We start from the raw sequence: 20,937 nt of genomic DNA, 5'->3' as shown, positions 1-20,937 counted from the left end.
AACATCTAGACAGAGGATCAATAAAGAAATAAAAAATCTGAATATTACTATAAATGAGCTAGACTTAACAGACATTTATAGGACATTACATCCCACAACAGCAGGATACACCTTTTTCTCAAGTGCTCATGGATCATTCTCAAAGATACACCATATGCTGGGTCAAAAAGCAAGTCTCAACAAATTTAAAAACATTGAAATCTTACACAACACTTTCTCGGAACATAAAGGAATGAAGTTGGAAATCAATAATAGGTGGAGTGCCAGAAAATTCACAAACACGTGGAGGCTAAACAACATACTCTTAAACAACGAGTGGGTCAAGGAAGAAATTGCAAGAGAAATTAGTAACTATCTCGAGGCAAATGAAAACGAAAACACAACATATCAAAACCTATGGGACGCAGCAAAGGCAGTGCTAAGAGGGAAATTTATTGCCCTAAATGCCTATATCAGAAAAGAAGAAAAGGCAAATATTCAGGAATTAACTGTCCACTTGGAAGAACTGGAGAAAGAACAGCAAACTAACCCCAAAGCAAACAAAAGGAAAGAATAACAAAGATTAGAGCAGAAATAAATGAAATTGAGAACATGAAAACAATAGAGAAAATCAATAAGACCAGAAGTTGGTTCTATGAGAAAATCAATAAGATTGATGGGCCCTTAGCAAGATTGACAAAAAGAAGAAGAGAGAGGATGCAAATTAATAAGATCAGAAATGGAAGAGGAGACATAATCACTGACCTCACAGAAATAAAGGAGGTAATAACAGGATACTATGAACAACTTTACACTAATAAATACAACAATTTAGATGAAATGGACGGGTTCCTGGAAAGGCATGAACAACCAGCTTTGACTCAAGAAGAAATAGATGACCTCAACAAACCAATCATAAGTAAAGAAATTGAATTAGTCATTCAAAAGCTTCCTAAAAAGAAAAGTCCAGGACCAGATGGCTTCACATGTGAATTCTAACAAACATTCCAGAAAGAATTAGTACCAACTCTCCTCAAACTCTTCAAAAAAATTGAAGTGGAGGGAAAGCTACCTAATTCATTCTATGAAGCCAACATCACCCTCATACCAAAACCAGGCAAAGATATTACAAAAAAAGAAAATGACAGACCAATCTCTCTAATGAATATAGAGGCAAAAATCCTCAACAAAATTCTAGCAAATCAAATCCAGCAACACATTAAAAGAATTATACATCATGACCAAGTAGGATTCATCCCAGGTATGCAAGGATGGTTCAACATAAGAAAATCAATTAATGTAGCACACCATATCAACAAATCAAAGCAGAAAAATCACATGATCATCTCAATTGATGCAGAGAAGGCATTTGACAAGATTCAACATCCTTTCCTGTTGAAAACACTTCAAAAGATAGGAATACAAGGGAACTTCCTTAAAATGATAGAGGGAATATATGAAAAACCCACAGCTAATATCATCCTCAATGGGGAAAAATTGAAAACTTTCCCCCTAAGATCAGGAACAAGACAAGAATGTCCATTATCACCACTATTATTCAACATCGTGTTGGAGGTTCTAGCCAGAGCAATTAGACAAGAAAAAGAAATACAAGGCATCAAAATTGGAAAGGAAGAAGTAAAACTATCACTGTTTGCAGACGATATGATACTATACATCGAAAACCCGGAAAAATCCACAACAAAACTACTAGAGCTAATAAATGAGTACAGCAAAGTAGCAGGTTACAAGATCAACATTCAAAAATCTGTAGTGATTCTATACACCAGCAATGAACAAGCTGAGGGGGAAATCAAGAAACAAATTCCATTTACAATTGCAACTAAAAGAATAAAATACCTAGGAATAAATTTAACTAAAGAGACAAAAAACCTATACAAATAAAACTACAAAAAACTGTTAAAAGAAATCACAGAAGACCTAAATAGATGGAAGGGCATACCGTGTTCATGGATTGGAAGACTAAATATAGTTAAGATGTCAATCTTACCTAAATTGATTTACAGATTCAACGCAATACCAATCAAAATCCCAACAACTTATTTTTCAGAAATAGAAAAACCAATAAGCAAATTTATCTGGAAGGGCCGGGTGCCCCGAATTGCTAAAAGTATCTTGAGGAAAAAAAACGAAGCTGGAGGTCTCACGCTCCCGGACTTTAAGGCAGATTATGAAGCCACAGTGGTCAAAACAGCATGGTATTGGCATAAAGATAGATATATCAACCAATGGAATCGAATAGAGTGCTCAGATATAGACCCTCTCATCTATGGACATTTGATCTTTGATAAGGCAGTCAAGCCAACTCACCTGGGACAGAACAGTCTCTTCAATAAATGGTGCCTAGAGAACTGGATATCCATATGCAAAAGAATGAAAGAGGACCCGTATCTCACACCCTATACAAAAGTTAACTCAAAGTGGATGAAAGATCTAAACATTAGGTCTAAGACCATAAAACAGTTAGAGGAAAATGTAGGGAGATATCTGATGAAACTTACAATTGGAGGTGGTTTTATGGACCTAAACCTAAAGCAAGAGCACTGAAGAAAGAAAGAAAGAAATGGGAGCTCCTCAAAATTAAACACTTTTGTGCATCAAAGAACTTCATCAAGAAAGTAGAAAGACAGCCTACACAATGGGAGACAATATTTGGAAATGACATATCAGATAAAGGTCTAGTTTCCAGAATTTATAAAGAGATTGTCCAACTCAACAACAAAAAGACAGCCAACCCAATTACAAAATGGGAAAAAGACTTGAACAGACACCTCTCAGAAGAGGAAATACAAATGGCCAAAAGGCACATGAAGAGATGCTCAATGTCCTTGGCCATTAGAGAAATGCAAATCAAAACCACAATGAGATATCATCTCACACCCACCAGAATGGCCATTATCAACAAAACAGAAAATGACAAGTGCTGGAGAGGATGCGGGGAAAGAGGCACACTTATCCACTGTTGGTGGGAATGTCAAATGGTGCAACCACTGTGGAAGGCAGTTTGGCGGTTCCTCAAAAAGTTGAATATAGAATTGCCATACGACCCAGCAATACCATTGCTAGGTATCTACTCAAAGGACTTAAAGGCAAAGACACAAACGGCCATTTGCACACCAATGTTTATAGCAGCATTATTTACAATTGCAAAGAGATGGAAACAGCCAAAATATCCATCCACAGACGACTGGCTAAGCAAACTGTGGTATATACATACGATGGAATATTATGCAGCTTTAAGACAGAATAAACTTATGAATCATGTAATAACATGGATGGACCTAGAGAACATTATGCTGAGTGAGACTAGCCAAAAACTAAAGGACAAATACTGTATGGTCCCACTGAAATGAACCGACATTAGAGAATAAACTTGGAACATGTCATTGGTAGCAGAGACCATCAGGAGTTAGAAACAGGGTAAGATAATGGGCAATTGGAGCTGAAGGGATACAGACTGTGCAACAGGACTAGATACAAAAACTCAGAAATGGACAGCACAATACTACCTAATTGTAATGTAATTTTGTTAAAATACTGAATGAAGCTGCATCTGAGCTATAGTTTTTTTGTTTGTTTGTTTTTATATATATGTGTATTTTTTTATTTTTTATTATTATTATTATTTTTCTCTATATTATCATTCTATATCTTTTTCTGTTGTTTTGCTAGTTCTTTTCCTAAATCGATGCAAATGTACTAAGAAATGATGATCATACATCTATGTGATGATATTAAGAATTACTGATTGCATATGTAGAATGGAATGATTTCTAAATGTTCTGTTAATTTTTTTTCAATTAATAAATAAATAAATAAATAATAGGGGGAACAAATGTTAAAAATAAATTTAGTTTGAAGTCCTAGTGGTAAATGAAAGCAAAGGGTAAGGGGTATGGCATGTATAATCTTTTTTTTTTCTGTTATCGTTTTATTTCTTTTTCTGTTGTCTTTTTTATTTTTCTCTAAATTGATGCAAATGTTCTAGAAATGATGAATATGCAACTATGTGATGATATTAAGAATTACTGATTATATATGTAGAATGGAATGATATCTTAATGTTTTGTTTGTTAATTTTTTTAATTAATAAAAAAATTAAAAGGAAAATAAAATTAATAAATGAATGAGCAGGAAAGGAATGTATGTCATGCTAAAGAGCCGGAATGTTCATGATTGTAAAGGGGACCCAATGAAGGGTTTAAGCAGGATCTGGTCAGCTTTGTAGTTCAGAGCAGGAGGGTGGAGGGAAGACTGGTCAGGCCTAGGGAGACTTATTGGGTAGGGGGCAAACTGCTATACTAGGGGGTAATTACTAAGACTTTAAACTGAACAGTTGCCATGGGGAGCAGGAACAGAGAGGAGAGAGTAAAGAGGGATTAAGGGCATGGAATTAGAACTTATTGACTGGATGCCAGAGACCCAATGAGAATGAAGAAGGAGATACATGATTCAGACAGGGAAAACTAGAAGATGGATGATTTCATCCAAGGAAATAGGGACCCAGGACAGGAGGAAGTGAGCAGGAGATATGGAAATGCTGACTCTCAAAGGCCTGTTGTGCAGCAATCAGAAGAGAAAATGGGCCTCAGGAGAGATGTTCTTTCTTGACTTGGAGACGTTGTTGTGGAGGGAAGGACAGATGAAGGAAGGTTCATTGACAGAAAAATGGGAAACTCAGGCCCTGAAGTAGGAATCAAGAAGCTGCAAAGAGGAAACTGAGCTGAGGCCAGACACCAGGGAGGGCCTGTCCAGGTCACTACAATCTTGAGAGCAGGGAGCAGGAGCAGGACCAGGGGCCAAGCATGGTGAGGAGGCTGCCACATCTCAAAGGGTTGGGGTGAAGAGATATCTGTCTTGAGACCATTCAAGACCAGGGTAAGCTGAGACTGAAACAAGGAGGATGCTAAAAACTAGAAAGGGATGCAGACAAAATCAAGAGATGCAGGCAAAATCCTATGGGCATCAGCAAAATGCAGACCACCCCTCAAATTCATGCCCCAAGATGCTTAATCTCCAATCATTACTTACTCAATAATAAATGCACTCTTCGTAGTGAAACCACAACTACTTTTGAATCCCAATTTATATCCAGAATAAATCTCACATGAAATGACTTGCAAACCAGGCTGCTGGAAGAGTGTTCAATTTTGGGAGAGTAGAAAGGAAAATATTGAATCAATCATTAGGTACATTTGTCATTCATTCAGCCATTGCTCAGTGCCGGGCAGCAAGGAAGGCTGGAAGATGCAACAGTGGCTCAGCTAGGCTCTCTCCTAGGTGATCATGGGCAAGCTAGCCTCTCTCCCTCGGCACCACTGACAATCGGGGTTGAACACTCTCTGCTGTAGGGGATGTACTATGCCTCGCAGGATGTTTACCAGCATCTCTGGCCTTTACCCATAGATGCCAGGGGCACCCATCCCATCCCCCCATTATGAGGACCAAAAATATCTCAATCATTGTCAAATATCCACTGGGGGCAAAACCACCCGGGATGAGAACAACTGCTGTGGGATTATAGGGATGACACTCGACATATGTCACGAGCAGGACAGCTCAGGGACTGACCGCGCAGATGATCACTGGGATAGGGTCCTGTAGGTCCCAAGCTGTTTTGGACAAGGGGTGCAGAGGAAAGGTCCTGGGGATCCTGCGGAATTGAAGGGTGACAGGCTGTTTACCAATTTATTCAGAAATCTTTGGTATTTTAACAAAGGGCATGGCCATGTTAAAGTCCAAACATGAAAATCCCAGAATTGGGACTCAAATCTATCCAGCGTTTTTATTACAATTTGGGCCCATTTTTTCTGCAAGAATCTGGAATGGGGATCACTTTAGCACCACAAGTGTTTCCATAGATATGTATGGGTTTAAGTGTACATTGGGGACATCCTTAGTGACAGATGTAGTTAAACAAAACAGAGCCCTGCACTGTCTAGAATATAAGAATTTGTACAGAGCCCATCTCTCTTTTGCTTTTCATCTCCCTGAACCACTTGATTTAAATGCCGGGCTTTTGCATTAACATGCCAGAATAATTGACATCTCAATGTTTCTCTCTCTTTGTCACCTGTTACTAAATATGCATTCTCTCCAGCAAAGTTTTCAGATTGACTGTTCCTGACAGACAACACAGATTCCAACATTTACACAGAAGTTGTCTGTCAAAAAAAAGAGAAAAAAAAGGAATAGAAAAAAGTGCCCTATTTTAGGATGTCTCTTTGCTTAAAACGCAGGATAGAGGGGAGGGAGAAATCTCTTCCCGTGCATAACAGCAATTTATGCCAGGATGCACAGTCTTGCTAGAGAGGTTGCTAAGCAACTGCCTTGAGGCATGATGGGGGGGGCAAAGGGAGATGGAAGGTAAAAAGGCACCAAGGTCTGGGCACCAGGACATGCAGAGAACTGCTCAGATCTCCCTCCCCTTTCCCCTGACAGCTGGGATGACCCAAGGATTGCATCTAAATTTCTGTGGCCTTGAAACTGGTAACAGAGATTCCACACCAAAGCACAGCTTGAAACACAGCCACTGTGGCTGGCATTTTGTGTGCTGTATCTGGGGAGGCAGACAAAGCTTGGTTTCTTCATCTGTAATGTGGTGACTATAATCATGGCCACATCTGAGTATGGTGAGCATTATACTGTACTCTTCAGCTACCTGAACTCACCCCCCTTACAGCCTTCACCACATTATGTTGAAATTGCCTGTTTCTTATCCATGCAGCTGTGGGCACACAGGGTGAGACACATCTTCCTCTTCCATCATTGCCCAGTCATTAAGATAGTGCCTGGCATATGGCAGTGCCTCATTAATCCATACTCTTTGACCTGATCTGAACCAAGACAATTAGAGTGTCTTGCAGGACCCTTCAGGCTCCTGCTTCACCTGCATTTCTGCCCTCATCTCCAACTGCCCCTGTGCCTACTTTCCACCCTCCCAGCCCCAGCACTTCCTTCTTCATTTTTTCAGCACACTTCTCTCTATGCCCTAAATGAAGCAGGATCTCTGAACCACTGACCCCTCTCAATGCCTATTCATCCTGTAAAACCCAATTCCAGCATGGTGACCTCCATGAAGGCCTTGTGTGGTCTTTCCAAGTGTCTAAGATGTAAAGAAGTCAAGGAAAACAAGCTCAGTAAGGAAAATGAGAGAAGTGCATGGGGAGAATGACATTAGGGAGTTAAGAGGACTGTGGTACAAAAGAAACCCATTCTGAACCATCTATACATATATATACTGAGCTGTCCTTTCATGACCTCTGCTATTCCAAGTCTTAGCATAGCTGTAAAAATTGACTTGCTCAAGGTCATACAGACAGTAAGTGGTAGACAGATCCAAGATGAAAACCAATTCTCTTTGTTCCCAAATTTCCTGCACATCTTTCTAACTCATAAATTGCCTTTGATAAATAATGTAAACCATTCCTTACTAATTCAAATAGCCAATAACCATATATTAAGCATGTACTTTAGATGAGTTGCTATGGATGATGCTTAAGTATTACATACTCATTCAATCCAGTCATCTGTACATTTATTTGATAAAAGGCACCATGTGAGTCATTGGGCATGCAAAGAGCAAGACTCATAAGTAGACACTACAACACAATTTTGAACTAGTTTGCCCCATGTGTTTGATGAGTCTTTCTTCACTCCTGGACCATCAGCCCCTTAATGAAAAGTCTGGGTCGCACACTCCTGCTTTCCCATAGCTTCTGGTTTGGGATTTGGAAATAGCGCATAGTTTACAACTTCTTGGCAGAATTTGAGCTCCCTGTATGTTTCTAATTTACCCCAATTCAATTCCACAAGGAGACTGTAGCATCTACACAGCACCCAGCCTTATCTCATGATTGTCCTGCATTTGCTCACTTAATAGGGAGGAATCTGTGTTCAGACAGTTCAACATACCCGTAGCTCATCAACACAAATACCATGTTCAAAACAGGTTTTTTTCTCCAAAGTCCAATGATCCTGCCACAAGAACACAATGCCTCAAACCAGGCCTCCAAAGGTAATTCAGGGTTCCACAAAAGCCATATAGGAGGAAGGGGATGTCAACAGCAAAAAGAGCAAGGGCTGAGACATGAAGGCACATTACATTAGGGAAACCCAAGGTGTCCAGCAGGCCCCAAGCAGAGCATCTGTGGAGACTTACATGGAAAATGCAGCTGACCAGGCAGCTTGAGGCCAAGTATGAAACCCCTTGAGAATGCTTTGCACAATGTTCAGCCTCATGGTTTCACTCGCCTTTCAGGTACTCAACAACAGCAATTCAATCTTGCCTCTGTGGAATGCCAGACTTATTTTCCAGAAATGGGTCTCAGGAAAGGCATTTACTTTACAGTGTTTACAAAGGTTAAATACCTACCTCTGTAGCCACTACTGCCCCACTGCAGCAGTCCCCCATCTCTTACTACAGTTAGTACTCTGCACCTCAACCAATTATGAATCCACCTTCTACTGCTTGATGCGAGCCCCCGAACACAGACGTGTGGACTGCATCTCTGTAAACCCTAGCTCTAGCACAATGCCTAGCACATAACAGGGACATACCCCATGCTCTAACTGGGGCACCAAATCAGTAAATTGATTTAAACAAGCCACTTTTCATTTCCATCTAAATGATGACAACTTGGCGACCTTTAAGAAAACCACCATATCACCTAAATTTAACCCCCTTTGGAAATACATGACAGGGAATATGACAAATAGAGTTTTATTAAGCCCAAAGTGATTTGGAGCACATGTCTGAATCAGACTTCTCTGGAAATGACATTCCAATCAAGGCAAAGAGCACAAACCCTTACCAAGTTTGGGGGTCAAAGGAATCTGAACTACGGCTGCTAATTGGGCTGTTCTTAATTATAGTTATTCTTCCTGCTAGGGAGTAGGAAGGGGAGGCAGGAAGAATGAAGGTTTTATTTTTAACAACTGCACTTTCTGTGAGAAGTGCGGCCTCCATTTACAACAACAAATGGAATTCAGGCCAACGAGATGGGGTTGAATTATTAAGTGCAAATAATTAGGCCCTTAGTTCCTGGAGTTGGGAAAAGGAGCTCTCTGTGCAGCACAAGGGTGGAGAAAGTACCATTCATTTTGAGATTTTCATCATTTAAAATGATAATTAGTGAGAGATAATATGCCTCAGTAGCCAATTTTGCCTCTGATTATTTGCTTGAATATGTTAATTGTGTGGTTTTGTTTTTTTCTCTCTTCAACATGCCTCCTAAAGTCCTTGTGATGTTTTAGGGGGCTGGGGGACTTGTCATTATCTCTGAAAGTAACCATGGAAATATATAATTAGACATCATTCAGAGTAGAACGACCCAGGTTGCAGGGAGTCTCTTTGGCACAGTACATTTAAAGATGCAAGGATTCTCTTATCAACAGGGCGATATTGTCCCCCAGATGTCACAGCCGCATAGCCCCAGGTGGTGGCACTACGAAAGAGCTGAAGTTTGGGTAACAAGAGACTTGTTTTCAGATCCTAGTTCTGACCCTCTCTGCAAATGGATTTACTTCTCTGTAATAGCAGAGTGAGTCAAACTAGGTTGCTTTAAATGTACCATTAAGAATTCGTATTTGTGTTGTACTCATTTCTTCTTTGCAAATGGCAGATCCCTATCAGATCTCTTTTATAACTTAGAATGCTTTAGAAAACCAAAAAGATGAGGGAGGGGGGCAAAGTTCTGTTTTGTTAAAAAAAAAAATCATTATCCTGTATTTAATAGGTACATAAAGAGATTAAAAAGTAAGGTCATATGTTTCACCATCAAACAGAAAACATCAATGATCCAGGGTAACTCTTTGCCTCAAGAAAAGAGTTATGGATTATCACCTGCTTGACAGTCTGGAAAGAAACATTCAATTTTGAAAGATGAGAATTATGAAGCTGCTAAATACGAGGCAGATGGTAAGTAAGAGCTGGAAATCCTAGCCAAAATACAGACAATGGGTCTAAGGTTTATATCCTAGACCTAGTGCCACACCAGGAAATGCTTATTAATGAGAGTGAGACAAAGGACAGTTCAGAAAGTCAGCTCTTTCCTGGTAGTCCCAGATTGCCAACCTAACACAGAATGCTTTAATCTGAGGGTGGCCCACCTCCCCAATCTCCTCACTGCATCCCTTTCAAACCAGTCCCATCCCCTCACCTCACTGCGTCCTATGGTTCAGTCACATTGGACTGCTTGGAGTTTCTAGAATGCCCATACTTTTTATCACCTCTGAGTCTTTATGTCAGTACCTCTGTTGAGAATGTCTTTATCTTCCCTTCTTGCCTGTATAGCTGAATTACCATCTAAACAAATGCTCAAATATCAATTCCTCTAGATTCAAGAATTGGATCCAGTGCTCTTCCCCAGTATCTCTATAATATTGTGCATTAGTTTCAATACTTTTCTTATCTGGCACAAAGTAGGAGCCAATGAATGTTTGAATGATTAATTAATATGACTCTCTCTTGGTTTTTGTAAGCTCTCATTTGTTTATGATGTGAGTCATGTTGAGTTGGGTTAAACTGAGTGGTGTTGAGATGGTGCTGGAATGAATTCAAGACAAAGAGAAACAGGAATGCCTTCAGCCAGCTGTCTAAGTTATAGAGCAAGCAGAGACAGGGATTTCCACTTCATCTGACATATTCTGAATGGTAACATAAGGTAGAAGACAGAAGACATCCAGAACTTTCATACAAGGAACACAGCTGCTACACCACAGAGTCACAGTAAAGAATGCTAACCCTTTTCTTGATAACAAGCAAAAGAAACACAAACTCCAAAGACTACTTAAGGATGAAGGACAGTTCATACTCAAGCTATTCACTGGTCTTGGCTTTGTCCCAGGAGAGTGTCAGAATCACCAGAATAATACTGAGAACTCACCAAGGAGAACTGATATGGTGCCAGGATGGAAAACCGAGACCAGGCTTACAAGAGAAAGATGGCTTTCCTAGAAGGAACCATTTGAGTGGGATGTTAGGCATAAGAACTAAGTGAGTACCTGGAAATATCTAAATTTGGTCCAAAGCCCATACTCTTAACTAGTAGCCCCTATTACAAAAGGATAAAAATGGATCCAAGAGTCAGACCTTTAAATTGGAGGTTTCTAGTTTAAGCTCTCCTTATAGTTTCTATTTTTTTTTTTTTTTTTGTAATACTTGTATTCACTGTTCAAATCACTGGGAGTTATCAGGACATCACTCTGGACAAACCTACAAAACCTTATGCCCTATTCAAGGTTCCATGTCCTTATGTTTTCAACAAGGGGAAAGAGTTTCCACTCCCAAGAGGGAAATAATAAGAGGAATGGTTCCACCTTTTCTCTGCCCCTCACTCAGCTCTTCAGAAGAGGTGAATGACTTATCTGTTTGGTGAGTTTATAAAGAGGATTCTTGGCATACAAGGATTAGTCCAAGTAATTATGACATAATGTCTCTGCTGAGACATAAGCGTGGGTAGATCCCCTGTAGGTCTGCTCAATGACCATGAATGAGCTGGTAAGTTCAGATCTGGAGTGACGTTTTAGGACCACATCTAAACTACAGTCTCCAATGGGGGGGTTACGTGTAAAAAAAATTGGCATTTTCAATGCCATCTTCTTATCTCCTATTTCTTATTAGTCAATGATTTTGAACACTAGAAAGGAAAAGTTACATATCACTTCCCTCCTTCCCAACACACGTATAACATCAGTCACTGTTATGAGCTGAATTCTATGCCCCAAAAGCTATGATCAAGTTCTGACCCCTAGTCCCATGAATGTGACTTCATTTGGAAATGTGAAGATGTGATTAGTTAAAATGAGGACATACTGGAATAGGGTGTGCCCCTTTTCCAATATGACCCATTTCCTTATATGAAAAGGAAACTTTTGGGGGGTATAAGGGTAGTTCAGTGGTAGAATTCTAACCTCCCATGCAGGAGACCTGGGTTTGATTCCCAGCCCATGAACTTCCCCAAAAAGTAACAAAACAAATAAACAGAAAATTTTTTTAAAATGGCACTGCAGTAACAGGATACTCCCATGGAAAAAGAGTGAAATGTGACCCTGCCATACAGCATGCAAAAAAAAGAAAAGGAAATTTTGGTCCAGCACAGGCAGCAGGTGAAGGTCACGCAGCCACGGAGCAGAGATCGGAGTGGCACTCAGCAAGCCCAGGAGCCACGGAGCAGAGATCGGAGTGGCGCTCTAGAAACCCAAGAGCACCAAGGACCAGTACAAACCACCAGGTGCTAGGAAAGGCAAGGAAAAAGTTTCCCTTCCGAGTTTCACAGGAAACATGACACTGTCTGCACCTTGATTTGGGGCTTCCAGAAACAAAGTTCTGTTGTTGTTTTGTTTGTTTGTTTGTTTTAGTTCTCTTGTTTTAAGCCACCCAATTTGTGTTATTTTGTTAAGGTAGCTCTAGGAAACCAAGAGTCACCCATAAAACCATTCCCTGTCTTTAAAATTGGAATAGAACTGTCTGTCATCAAAGATGTGCAGAATCTCACAAAGTTGTGAGGAATAAATGAAACAGCACATGAAAAGCACTTGGCACCAAACAGAATGTCATTTCCTTCTCCCACTTCACCTTAGAAAAATCACTAATAAATCTGGCCCTATAGGTTCTTCCCAATCCTTTTCCTTACCCCACTGCCATCCCACTCCCCATATTGCTTTCCCTATTTTAATTAAAGGAATTGTTTTCCACCTAGTTGCCACAGATTAGGAAATCCATGCTGCTGACACTTAGACTTTCACCTCCAGCCTATAAATTCCCACCCTTGGATGTCCTAGCAGTATCCAGTTTGTAACACATAATGGAACTCATCCTCTCCTCCCCTCAAACCCCCATCCTATGTATCCTTCCAGCCACCCAACCATAAATCATAATAATCATTTAGGTCCTGTGAGCCATTATCAAATTCTACTGACGCTAGCTTGATTGTCTCCTACTGGTGGCACTCGCGCAGGGTCACACCTTCAGCGCGTCCATCTTGACTCCTGCTCCTCTCCCACCCATAACACACTGCAGAAGGCCTGGCTTTCCCAGTGTGCCCACTACTCTCATCTGCCCCACCAGGCTACATACTAGAGGCAAGACTGGGGATGTCTGCTTCTCAGTATCAGCTTTGTTCCTCGGCTTAGAGAAGCACCTGAAAATATTAGCTCAATTGAAAATGGGCGATCTAACCTCTGGTCCCTGTTCTCTCCTGTCCAGAAATAACCTCATTTTAGTGGTGGCAGTGAACAGTTGTCAGAAAAGTAATATTAGACATTATCATATTATAAAGTGAAAAACAATGTTGGCCTGCTCACAGTTTTTTACTGCTCTTTTGTTTTTATTTTTGTTTTTGTTTTTCCTAACTCAATAGTCTTAAATGATCTCAAGCAGTCAACTGGCAAGTTTCTTAAAAAAAGACACAAGTGTATCTGTCCAGGTTAAGGTCAGTGTGATAAAAGCTAGTTACCAAACTCTATTTGCAGTGAGCCCCAAGGGAACAAATTGCTTCTGGTTTTAAAGAACCACACTTGGACGACCTAATTCTCTATTTCCAGTGCAGCTTGGCTGTGCTGCTTTCAGTTATCCAATGCTTTTTGTCTGCAATGAAAATAAGTGGGCATTCCCCTATGTAAACAAACTGAAAAATACCTCTCCTCTCCAAGGCTCTTCCCATGTGCCCTACCTGACTGAATTTTCAAACTCCAGCCCACAGAACTCCCATTGAATGGTAAGGGTAAGTCAAAGAATGTCGGCATGATTAAAAAAAAAAACAAAAAACAGGAAAATTAACTGGCAGCTTTCTAGTACGTGTATTTTTATGAAAGGACAATGATGTAGCATCACTGTAGAAAATAATAAAGATCCTGGCACACGCCATTCTGACAAAGGAGCCCTGTGTATTAAATGTGTAGACTTGCCCTTCATTGCATTCTCTTACCTTCATTAGGAGAAGAGCCTTCCCTTCCCAAAGGGATTTTGGCCCAAGATACATGACACTCTTCTGCCATTTTAAGGCTACGTTTTGGTTTTCCCAGGAGCAATGAAAAGCCCAGGCTATGTGAAAGCAACTGTGAGGTAGACACTATTAATGACCCATCCCATCTCCTTGGCCTCCACCCCTTTACAGGGAAGGCTTTTCCTGGATATCTGTGATTCTACCTGCACATAGGTAAGCTGGAGGTAGCTGAAAGTAGATCTCTGCCAATGAAATACGCAGAGGTGAAGGCAAACACTCCAGCACCCTCACACCTGAGCGCCTGTTGCCCACAGCAGGAACTCACTTGACAACATACATTTTGTTAGCTTCCTTCCCTTCCCAGCTTCACTTCACCCTTCTCCTTCTGAGGTTCCTGGAATTACCTTTTAAGTAAATCACTGACATTCAAATTCTGGTCTCCAGAACCTGCTCCTTGGAAAGCCAAAGACAGACTGCTGCCCTGATGTGGGATGACTGCCTCACTGCAGAGCTTCTGTCCAGCCAAGATTTCTCTTCCTGTTGAGCAGGAGACCAGACCTCTGAGCACTTGGTCAGCAGTATTATCCTGCAGACCTGTGTCAGGCACAGGAAGGATTCTCTTGCCTTTAGGTACCGAGTGTGGAAGTATGGAAGAAATGATTACAGAAATGCCAAATCAAACTGAGGAGCACACTTGTAACCAAAGCATCAGTATTCATGGAGATGAAGAGAGGGCGAGTTACTGACAGCACAAATACATCTTATTCCACAAATTATTTAATGAGTGTCTTCTATGTGCCAAAAACTGTGTAGCTACTTTCTGTCATATATGTACACTACCTTCTATGTAACAGTTCCCACTACTGTCCTCTTTCAATGCAACATAACAATAAAAAAAAAAAGTGAAAAGAACACTTGACACTCTTCAATGAAATGCAGGTAATAAGCTAAAAGGATCTCCTTCGATAAGGTGTAAAAGAGCAGAGCATGCACTTCAAAAGGTGCACATCATACTGGCCTTTGTGAAACCAATGTTGTTGGCATGGAAACAACATTTCTCTGAAGTCCTGAAAGGTCTTCAGGTCAGTAAGATGAGGGCATCATCCAGCACTGTGTAGAGGTGATTTAAAGTCAATGCATAGCCGTATGGTGCTGGAAGAAGAAAATATCCAGAAAGATCTAGAACTAAGAAGAGGGAGGAATATGAAGAGTTCTCAATCTGCTGCTTTACCAATTTAACTGTCATGTTTTCTCCAATACGGGACCAAGGTACATGATATCCCCACTGTCTGGAGTTGTTTTGCTGCCCCCAGTTCAATTTTTATCTACTAAACTCCTATTATTCTACAGATCTCAAATTATTTGTCACTTTTCCAAGGATGTTTTTCAAGACTGTCAAAACTAACTAAAGTCTTACTCCCTTTAAAAGGTCTTCCTGGCATGCTGTACTTTTATTGTATAATATTTATCAGAGTTTATAATCACACATTTATTTGACAGAAGTCTATCTTTTCCATAAACTCCTCAAAAGCAAGAACCACCGATTCTCTGGCATGTAGTTCAGGTCTGGCTCATAATTGACTCAACAAAAACACTGCATAATTAATACAAACACTACTCTGTTACCACCAACATCTGGTTGTAGTATTGAACTAGACCAGACACATTTTCTAATTCAGTGCTTCTCAAAGTGTGTTCTATAAAACACTAGCCCCAAGGAATGTTAATAGCATTTATGACAAAAGAAAAAACAAAGTATTTTCTGGATCTTAATTAAACCCGGAAATGCAGGCTTTAACAAAACTGTCCCTGTTTCTTTACTCCTCACAGCACTTAAAATCCTAAACTGAGTGGTGGCTCTCCAAAAGCAGACAGAGTAAGTAAAATGTCCCTGCTTATTCTTCTGGTTCCTCCACACCCTGGAGCTACTTGCCCTTTGTTCTAGACCATGCCTTTTTATTACTAGTGTCAAAGTACACAGCACAGAAAATGTCACAAATATATGTTCAGTAAGTGCTGAAGAAAAAGAATGACAGAAGAAGGCAAGGAAGAAGCAGGAACAGTCTAGCCTTTGCAGAACCAAAACTTCTAAAATTAGGGAGGCTATTCTAATAAAAATCATACAAAATGATCTTTTGTGAATTTTACAAAAACATATGAATATGTGAAACATTGAGAGAGAGCTGCTTTGAAATCATACACAAGCTGCTTGATCATCTCTGGTATTTTCCAGCAAGACACCCACAGAATTGTTCCCAATCCATTTAAGTTCAAGTTTTAGAACTTCTTAAAGTAGGGGCTGTGTCTTTTCCAGCTCCCTGCACTCATTGCCCTCTCTAGTCACCTCCACCTTTAGCTGGACAACATCCTAGGATACAAGAGGCAACCGATGGTTAATTAATAGCTAATTGGAAGAAAACGGGGAGGAGAGAGGAAAGAAGGGAGGGAGCACCAAATTTTTTAGAGTTTCTCATTGCAGGAAGTTCATTTGACTACAGCTTGGAAGATTTATGAAGAATCCCTCTCTTTAAATTAACAAGAACACAGAATAAAGGTCAAGAGTAAGTTACAATCTTCAAAATGCCATGATATGCAAGGGAGACCCAGATTCTCTTCTAGGATCTGTCAAATTCACTTTGTTCCTCCTACTGTAGTTTCACTACTGTCCTCTTAAGGTTTCTACTGTGTCTCACAGGGCTGTGGAGACTCCAAATAGGAAACTTACATGGAAACCTGAGTTAATCATCATTTGAATGTTAGCTAAATCTGCAGATAATATATCTCACAGGAGGCCTAATGGAGAAAATGAGGGCTTGAGATTTAGTTAGTTAGTTTGTATCACTTGAGGAGCTCTTTGAAGACTTGCATTTCTAGGCCCCACCCCAAATCTGGCATGGAGTCCAGGCATAAGTGTTTAAAGATCTCCTCTGGTGAGAACAGTTTGCAGCCAAGTTGGAGAACTACTGGTCTAGAGAAATTAATCCTGCTTACAAGATCTGCCCCTCATTCACTATATGAACACGTGTAGGCTCAATAAACTGTCTGGTTCTAAGTTTCCTCATAAGTAAAAGAGAGAAAATTATTAAAATTCCATTACTTGATAAGTATGTGGGGTTTTTTTAAGCATTTAAAGAATTCACCTATATATTTTCTACTCTATATAGCAAACACTTTTGTATTTACTACAGAGGCAAGACCCTGTGGAAAGTACAAGGGTATAAGATGTGGTCCTAGACTTCAGATAGCTTACAAACAAGGTGTAACTCCGTAAGTCACCTGAGAATAAAAGGCACTTCCTTCATGAATGTATGACTGGATGGATGGATGGACAGACAGATGGATGGATGTATAGTAAATAGATTAATAGTTCAAAAAATAAAAAGAGGAAAAAAGAAAAGAAAACTTATCTTTATGAAATAGTCTTCAGATCATTTTGATATCTTACCTCCCCTTCTCAATCCCAGCATTATCCTGGTGTGAATCAGGAGGTAAAATATACGGTGTCCTTTGAGTTACAGGAAGATGTAAATCATAATTTTATTTTTATGCTTTTTATTTTGTAGACAGAAAGCACACAAAATGGATTAATTATAATTCTTAGTTTATGAAGCACCATCATCAATAGCCCATGCCTTCTTTTATTTAACTTATTGTAATTTAATCATGTAAAGAGGATAAACATATCCATCACCCAACCCACAGCAAATGGTAGCAAGAGCAAGGACTTCAGTGTCAAATCAACTTGGGTTTAAGCCCTGTTTCCACATCCTATCAGCATGTAAATCTTGGGAAGGTTGCTGGATCTCTCCAAATTTCACTGCCTTATCTATAAAATGAATATAATAAAAAATTTCTTAAGATTTTGTTGACTTTTAAAGAGAATACTTCATACAAAGAGCTTAGCATAGTGCCAGATGTGATAAACAATGACATAAAGTTAGCAATTGCTATTATCGTCTCAAATTTGGCTGAAGCATATGGGTGAATGGTGGTCCGTTCACTAAGATGAGGAGCAAAGGAAGAGGACTGAGATAGAGGGACAATGTTCAATGATGTCTGAGATACTGAAATGCAGAAGGCAGCTGGATAGAAACCTGAAATTCAGATAAACAGATGTTGGAGCTATCAGCTAGAATTTCGGGGATGTGATCACTCAAGTATAGCCTGCATCGCGTGTAAAGACTGAAGGCAGAACCCTGAAGTACACTATTTATAAATGGACAGATAAAGTGAAGACCATTAAAAAGACCTGAAAAGTGGAATAAGAAACATCAGAAATAGCAGGAATGGAAGCATAGAAGCCTACACGACAGAACATTTCAAAGAAGAGGTACAACTGATGAATGTCAGGAAGAAGTACACAAAAGGTCCTTTGGAATCACCAACAAAGACAATTTTGGAGACACTTGGAAATACAATTTCAGTGGAGTGGTGAGGACTTAAGCCTAACCCTCAGGTTTTAGAGTTAATGGTAGGTGATGAAGAGAAAAAAATGCCTGATACAATCAAGTAAAAGAGAGGTAACTTGAGGAAACATGGGCTCAAAGAAATGATTCCATTTTAAAGATAAAGAGACAAACATATTAATAGGTTTAGCAGCGGAAAGTCAGTGAAAAGATCATCTGAAAATCAAGACTAGAGCTTAATTACAGGTGGAAAAAACACTCCTGAGTGGGGAGGAATTTAAGCCCTCTTTCCCTGTAGCTGGGAGTTGGATGATCTTTGCTTTGGAACTAACTGATACTTTCTTTTAGCCCTAACTTATTCACATAAATAGGCTATTCTAGATAATCAGGTATGATTTCTGAGAATTTCAGGACCAATATTTATAGCTTTTATTAATACACTATTCTTCATTGTTTCATAGAGCCTGAGAATTAGAAAGACATCCAACCACCCATTTTATTGAGATAACTGTGATCCTGGAATTCTATTCCACTTAAACAAGATGATAACAAATATCATAATAATTTAGTAATAATAAATTAGTAATAAAGATAAATATAATTTACAAGGTATCTGAGTCCCAGTTTAAGATTCATTCACTTGTTCATTAGTTAAGTCCAATCATTCATTCAACATGCACTGAGCAAACAGACAAAATCTCTGTGCTAGTAACTATTACAAGCTTTCCACTAGACGAAATTTCTTTACATACTTTTTCTTTTTATTTTTTGTATGCTGTATGGTGGGTCACATTTCATCCTTTTTCCATGTGAGTATACCCTTATTGCAGCATCATTTGCTGAATTTTTGTTTGTTTGGTTTTTGTTTGTTTGTTTGCTTGTTTGTTTAAGAAGTGCATGAGCACTTTACGTATTTATTTTTATGTCTCTGCAAAAAAAAATTAAAAATAAAACAAAATATCCTGGGACTTCTTTAATGAAGACTAGAATCAATTCTCACCTTATTATGGTGTTGAGATCATTTGGTCTTCATTTGCTTAAGTGGCCTCAGCTTAGTAAAACTCATACCATTGGGCACAGCGTAAGAGGGTACCATTTCTTCAGACATCACCTGAAATCCTAGTCATACTCTGCCTCATCTCATAGTGTGATTTTGTATCTCTGCTTCCTTTCTTCTAACATGCAAATATGTCTTATAATTATGTGAACAAAAGAAAGAATGTATTGCAATTTCTTGCTCACAGCAGACGTCCAGTAAATATTGGTGAAAGATGGGATTGAAAATTTCAGGCACAGGGAAACAATATTCAAACAAAAACCAAAAATTGATAGATCTTAGAAGTCATCTTTCCCAACCAAATTGCTCTAAGGGAGCCATGAAACCCCGGGAGACACAGAGACCTATCCAGATTAACATGAACAGGCAGCAGGCAATCTGCACCTTAAACCTGGATCTTTCAACTCCTAACTAAGGGTTTTGGTTGAGTCCAAATTGTACTGTACCATGAAGGGCTTCTTCCTGCAGATAGTGGGGACCTTTGAAAGGTTGGCAAGTAGTGACACGATGAATCATGCCTCAGGGTTTGACACCAAGAGTGATAATCGGCAAGGACCAGGGCTAGAAGAAGAGTTCCTGCCCTTAAGAAGAGAGTCTCCATTTATCTGGTGGGGTCTCTCTATTTCTAAACCTAATAAATCACGTAAACTTTGGCTTCCAACAGGCACCTTAAAATAAGCACAGAGTTCACAAAAACATCAACAGATGTGCAAATTCAGTTTTCACATGCCTTCCCAGCTCCAGCAGGACCCCAACTCCCTGAAAGCACTTGGTATGCATTGAACTGATCAGAAAACATCAGTGAAAACATATTTCATCTGTGAACATAATTTTTCTTTAGTACAGAGTGACTTTCACTCCCAGCAAAAAAAAAAGAACCAAAAAGAGAGAGCAAGAGAGAGAAAATGAAAAGCAAAGTCTTCATATCTAAGCCTCATTGATTTTTTTTTTCATTTACAAAGACTCAACCATGCCTATCTATTAAAAATAGAATGTCTAAGGGCCTGAACTTATGTCTCACCAAGAACCCAAGCTTTCTGCTGACTTCAAGGAGGGTCTCTTGGTTAGAATAAAAACAGAAAAGGCCAAGAGAGGGTTGGGATATCAAATCCCAAACCCAGGTCTTCAAAACATTGCTTTCTTATTCTATTCCCATACTCTACAAAGATATGAGTTGAAATATCACAAGAGATATCAAAGGGCTTTATAAGGAATGCCATATTATTAACAAAAGCAAGACAGTCAACATACATTTGTGTATCTATTGTGTTGTAGGCACCACACTGGACAGTGGTAGAATACATGACTTTGAAAAATACCTTTCTAGACTAACATTTAATACTTCTAACATCTGCCCTATATTCCAACAATGCAAAATGAAATTTGCAGCTCAAATGAAAATATGATATTGACCCTCATATCTCCAAACTTTTTCCCCTTCTCATCCTTTACAGCCAGAAGTCAACCAGACACCCTGAAATTATATTTAAGTGTCTGCTTCCTCATTATAATGGGAACTAACTTCATA

At 39.4% G+C, this 20,937-nt stretch overlaps 1 long non-coding RNA gene across 4 annotated transcripts in view; it reads left to right on the top strand.

Annotated features, from left to right (window-relative positions):
* The first annotated feature begins 14,943 nt into the window (after positions 1-14,943).
* Positions 14,944-20,937, top strand: part of LOC143689090 (uncharacterized) — a 47,955-nt gene continuing 41,961 nt past the window's right edge. For 2 of the 4 annotated variants that reach the window (XR_013178566.1, XR_013178565.1), the window contains exons 1-3: positions 14,988-15,215; positions 15,777-15,822; positions 16,426-16,507. This is a non-coding gene — a long non-coding RNA (uncharacterized LOC143689090). Of the gene's footprint in view, positions 15,216-15,776; positions 16,078-16,425; positions 17,057-20,937 lie in introns of those variants that run through there. The other 2 variants (XR_013178564.1, XR_013178563.1) reach the window with 2 other exon arrangements.

This window comes from Tamandua tetradactyla, chromosome 6 (genome assembly GCF_023851605.1).
Source record: "Tamandua tetradactyla isolate mTamTet1 chromosome 6, mTamTet1.pri, whole genome shotgun sequence".
NCBI lineage: Eukaryota > Metazoa > Chordata > Mammalia > Pilosa > Myrmecophagidae > Tamandua > Tamandua tetradactyla.
The sequence above is the reverse complement of the archived record's forward strand: the minus strand, read 5'-3'. Positions and strand labels throughout refer to the sequence as shown.